The sequence below is a fragment of the Cucurbita moschata genome, unplaced genomic scaffold (genome assembly GCF_002738365.1).
Source record: "Cucurbita moschata cultivar Rifu unplaced genomic scaffold, Cmos_1.0 Cmo_Scf00045, whole genome shotgun sequence".
Lineage (NCBI taxonomy): Eukaryota > Viridiplantae > Streptophyta > Magnoliopsida > Cucurbitales > Cucurbitaceae > Cucurbita > Cucurbita moschata.
Window position 1 is genome coordinate 121538 of NW_019268561.1, and position 5834 is coordinate 127371.

The 5834-nt window shown below is 30.7% G+C and overlaps 1 pseudogene; it reads right to left on the reverse strand.

Moving 5' to 3' along the window:
* Nucleotides 1-205: 205 nt before the first annotated feature.
* On the reverse strand, nucleotides 206-2393 carry LOC111434481 (annotated as a pseudogene).
* Between the last annotated feature and the right edge of the window lie 3441 nt (nucleotides 2394-5834).

Sequence of the window (5834 nt, forward strand, 5' to 3'; positions counted from 1 at the left end):
AGCCTTTATACATGCATAAGTTCATATAAATAAGAATATGAAGCAAAATGGTTATTAACCAAATTGGAGTTAATAACCAAAATAAATGAGAATATGGACCATCAAAGGTTATGAACTAAAGGAGAGTTATGATAATACATTTTCATGACAACTTACAAAAATTATCTTGACAACTTACAAAAATTATATGATTGAGATGCTTGTGTTCATACAACAATTATTTCTTATATAGATAGTAAACTAAGTAGAAACTCGAAATGTTTATAAATTACCAAGCCTACGGCTTCTTCACTCCAAGATAACATTCCGATAATAGAACTTCGGTTATTAGCTTGTCAAAGTTAAGGTAAGAAGAGTCTCCATGTCTATATGATTCCTCAGCTTTGCTTTTCAGCTCCATCACTTTGGCTTTCATGTCTTCGCCTTTCTTTCCTTCCATTAGCTCTTTGATACAATTCTCAACTCCATCTCTCTTCATATCATTATCTATTTCCAATGCAATGCCCCATTTTTCACAACAATATCGACAAGTTGTTAGTTGATCGCTAAAGTATGGCCATGATGTCATTGGCACTCCAAACACATATGCTTTTCAGGGTTGAATTCCATCCATTATGAGTTTAAAACCCTTTTATTGATGGATGCTTTAGAACCTCCTCTTGAGCACACCCGCTAGTTACCCTTCCAATTTCCTTTGTTTCTTCAAGAAAATTATAGGGTAAAATGGGAGAATCACTCTTGACAAGATCAGGCCTTATGATCTATAAAAAGGGTTTTTTTGCAATTTGCAAGTCCCCATGCAAACTCAGTGATTTGAACAAGTGTCATTATAGTCATGCTTCCAAAATTTACGTAAATCACCGAGTTGGGTTCCTTGGAATCAAGCCATGTGATGCACTCATGATTCTCTTCCCAAAAATTTGTAGCTATTGCTTCTTCACTTTGGTCCTTGATTTGCCTTGAAAGTAAGTGAAGTGGACCAATAGTATAAATTGGAGGAGGCATTGAAGAAAGGGCATCCAAAACTTCATGATCTAGTGCATCAAAAGTGTTCAATATAATAGCCGAAGCTTTTCGAGTCCACTTTGTTTGCTCAATAAAATATTTTAAAAAGATATCATTTGGATCCATTGTTCTAACGAAACTTGGTAGATCTTTAAGTCTTATACTTTTCATCCCCGGAATCCAATCTATAGTAGTATTGAGATAGTCATTGCTTAAATAGCTCTCATCTGCATGAATCAATCCAAAAACGATGAAGAATGAAGTTAATGAAAAGTTTAGATGCACTTCCCTTTTAAATGACTCAATCATGAGAACTCCATAATTAAATATGCTTTATTTGGAGCACTCCTGCACGTTAGGTGACCTCTTAAGAATTTTCTTAAGAAACAATTGAGGACAAAACATGTTAAAATAATTCATACTTGTCTGTGGGGTTAGTGTCCACTCTTAGAAGTAAAAAGTAAGTAACATGACCATGTCACCGAGATATAGGCCAAATATGTTAGGAATCACGACTCTCCACAATAGTATGGTATTGTCCACTTTGAGCTTAAGTTCTCATGGTTTTGCTTTGAACTTCCCGAAAGCCCTCATACCAGTAGAGATGTATTCCTTACTTATAAACTCATGGTCATTCCCTACAATCTTCAACAATATTGAGGTTATAAGGTGTCAAATACGGATTTCAAATCCTGATCAAATGCATGAGGCATTACACCACTGGCTCACTCGCTCAATTGTAACTTAAAAATAATACTAAAAGTTCAACAATATAGTTAAACCACTGTAAATCCTAATAACATATATGGTACAATCAAAATATATATATATATATATATATATATATATATATAATTTTGTTTGATACCTTTAAATGGAGTTACCCCTCGCTTGACAAGTTCACCAAAGTGCATAAAACCCAGCAAGCTGCAAGGACTAATAGGCCACAACTGTGCAATAGGAATGTTAAATTCCATGGCAGCTTGAATCGTGAACGACGACATACAACCATCACCAACAATACAACTAATTGGCGGAATAGGGTCATGTTTGAGTTGAGAAAGTAGGCTACGAAATGGAGCTAAGAGATGGTTAGAAATGGCTATACAAATAGAGGCCAAGTCCTGTGCTGCCTCAATATCAGTATCCTCCGGCATAATACCATCGGCAATGGTTTTGAACTGAAAGTTAAGAATACCATCAAGAGAATTGGGGCCTCTAGACTTGATTATGCGCTTATGAACATAGTCTGTGATGACAAATGTTATGAAAAAGCCTCTTTGGTGGAGAAGTTTTGCAACACTTAGCATTGCCTTAACATGACTTAGAGATGGATGTGGGACGCACACAGCATGAGGCCTATCACTCCTCATCATATCAGAATCCATATGGTTTTTCTCTTAACAAATGCCTCAACACTTCATCATATTTATACCCACATTTGGTTGATTCTTTGTTTAAATCTTGGATTAGATATATTTTCCAATTTAGTTAAGTTGAATTTTCGAAAAATTAAAAAATTGGATTGATCCGTGGATTAGCACCTTTTTATCAGGTCATCGATAACAACTCGAATATAAGGTTATATCTCATCTCTATCTTACCTTACTTTTAAAATTATTATAAAGATTAAGAATATTTAACTGTGATGATGCATCCTGACTTAGATACAAGATATTTTAATTTTATGAGATTTTAGTTATTTGGAGAGAACTATGTGAAATAATTTTTTTTAAAAAAAGAATCAACAATTCAATTTAACCCAATCTTAAAATAAAGGGTTGGGTTGAGAACTTTATTCGAGTTGCTTGGTTCATCAACCTATCGAGTTGGTTTCAAAAGATTTCTCCAACTCAACCGGTGTAGACTCCTAATATTCCTTAATAATTGAAACCACAAAATCAACTCAACCGGTGTAGACTCCTAGTATTCCTTAATAATTGAAACCACAAAATTAAGGCTCCAACATAATAACCTATAAAACCAAGAATTCGGGTTTGTTCGCGAGTTAACATCTTTTTGTCAAGTCAACCCAAATAACTCGAAAATAGGGTTACAACCCAATCATATGTTACCCTACTTTTTAAGATTATTATAAAGATAAAAAATATTTCACGTTTGCAACCAATATTATCCATGCATTGTGACTTGTGAATGTTAGATATTTTAGTTTTATGAGATTTTAGTTATTAATGAAACATGATATATATAATTTTTTAAAATAAATAAAAAAAATAATTACTCGACAACTCAATCCAACTCAACCTATAAATAGAGGGTTGCATTGGAAACTTTATTCCGGTTGCTCTCATCATCAACCTAATTTCGAGTTGGTTTCACAAGATTTCTCCAACCAAACTCGGGTAAACTCCTACCAAAACCACAAAAATTAAGGCTCGAGCATAATAATCTATAAAACTAAAAATTCGGGTTGGTTCGTAGGTGAACACATTTTTGTCACATGAACCCAAGTAACTCAAAAATAGAGTTACAGTCCAACCGTATCTTACCCTACTTTTAATATTATTACAAACATTAAGAATAGTCGATGTTTGCAATCAATGTTATTGATGCAATGTGACATGTGAATGTTAAATATTTTAATTTTATGAGATTTTAGTTATTAACGGAACATGATACGTAGAATTTATAAAATAACTAAAAAAACAACTGGAAAAATCATTCCAACCCAAACCCGAAAATAAAGGATTTGATTGGGAACTCTATTCCGGTTGCTCAAGTCATTAACCTCATTTCTAATTAGTTTAAAAGATTTCTCTAATGATAAACTTAACAAATTAGGAATAACTAAAAATAATGGATAGGAATAACTAAAAATAATGGATAGGAATAACTAAAAATAATGGATGAGTGATTGTTAGAAAATTCTAACTCTTTTTGGTATAATTGATTCTATCCAATTTTTTAAATTATTCCTTATTCCTTTTGTATCTTATCTATCACAAAAGTTTTTAAAAATATTATTCTTTACAATTTATCATCTCATTTTTATATTTTCTTTTTAAATTTAATTGCTTTCTTCTCTCATCTAACACACTAATAAGAAGAGTGTACAAGAATGATTCGATCAAGACTGAAATTTATAGTGTGGTTAATATTGTAATAGACAAGTTCCATCGTCAGTTTGAATGAGCAGGTCTAGAGTGAAGTGCTATTGATTGTACAACACAAGCTTGTCATAACTAGTGTGTCGATATCAGTTTATAACTCCTCACCATTTGATAGGCATGAGTGTTTGATCAAACTTATCTTAAAATATACTATAGGAGGAGACATGATGTTGACTCTCTACTACCATTAGACCTCATCGAGATATGGGCTAGCGTGGCAAGATGACAAACATACATTTTGTACTAATCTCTCTCTCTTTCAATTGTGTCTTATTCTCGAACATTTTCGTCACTATAAGATTTTTGTCCGCTTTTTTCCATCTTTTCAACTATTTTCCTCTCTTTAAAATTTGGTACATCTCTTTATATATATATATTCTAAAATTATTCTCTAAATTGGTTTATTCCTTTAATTTTTTTTCCTTTTTGTCTGGCATTGACCTTTTTAAATTTCTAAAAACTTTTTTATATCACTCATTTAACTAATTTTCTCTCCAATGTAATGAAAATTTTAATCATTTGTGGATTAAAAATCACTTTTTGAAACAAAAATGAACTTTTAAAAACACTTCTAATCATGCTTAAATCACTTTTAATATGACTTATTAATTAAACAATTTGACCAAAAAAGAAATACAATACTCAAAATCACTTTGACTATAAACATTTATGCTAAAATTGATCTCAAATATATCCCACCAAGGTAAAATTAATACCTAATGGCATTCACCAAATCTCTTAACAAACCCCTTTTTGGTTCACTAACATATTTCTTCTCTTCTAAGAGTTCATAGGTTTGGATCTTAGATAGTTCACTTCACTACAAAAAAAAAAATATATAATAATAACGAACCCGATAGCTAATAAAAAAAATTATCAGACATTTTATAGCTTTTTTTTTTTTTTTTTGTAAATTTTAATAACTGATGTTATTAAAAGTCAAACTTTTTATATCATTTTTGTATGTCTAAAACTTATTTCAAGGTTGTTTTATGATTTTCCATTATAAATTTGTTAAGATATTAACTTTTCTTTTGAATAAAGTAAGTGACTTAGTCAAGAAAGTTTGATTGTACTAAAAGAAAAAAAAGGAAATTTTAATATATATTGAATTTAAAATTGTAATCTTGGTAACTTGGGTTGAAATAATTTTTAGATTCAGTTTCGATTATAAATTTTTTCAACTCAAATAACTCTCGTTAAATAATGAAACTAACTTAATCCAATTCTAAACTTTATTTTGTTAGATTGATTGGAGTCATTTATTTAATTTTTTATTTGAATAAAAATAAAAGGTTAATTCAATTCTAAATTTGGTGTCAGAATTTTCTGTCCTGTATCAAAACTGGTGGAATCATTTCTTATCATTTTGATCAAAACTCGGTGGAATCATTTCTTATCATTTTGAACTTTAGGCTCAAAATTTGAGGTATGTTTTCTTTGCATTTTTTTTTTATTTTTTTATTTTCCAAGTAGTAGAGTTTCGTAATATGTCCAAAAGCTCTTAAAACTCATACTTCAGTTTTCTCATCCTTTTGTCTTCTGTGAAATTTTATATCATCGTCTAAAATACAACTTTGTCTTCATTGTTATTTCATAATTCAATTTTCTTAAGGGTGAAAAGTATGTTTTTCTACCGCTCCTTTTTTTGAAAAAGAAAAAAAAAACTATTATACCCAAGAATGTGTTTTTGTTTTG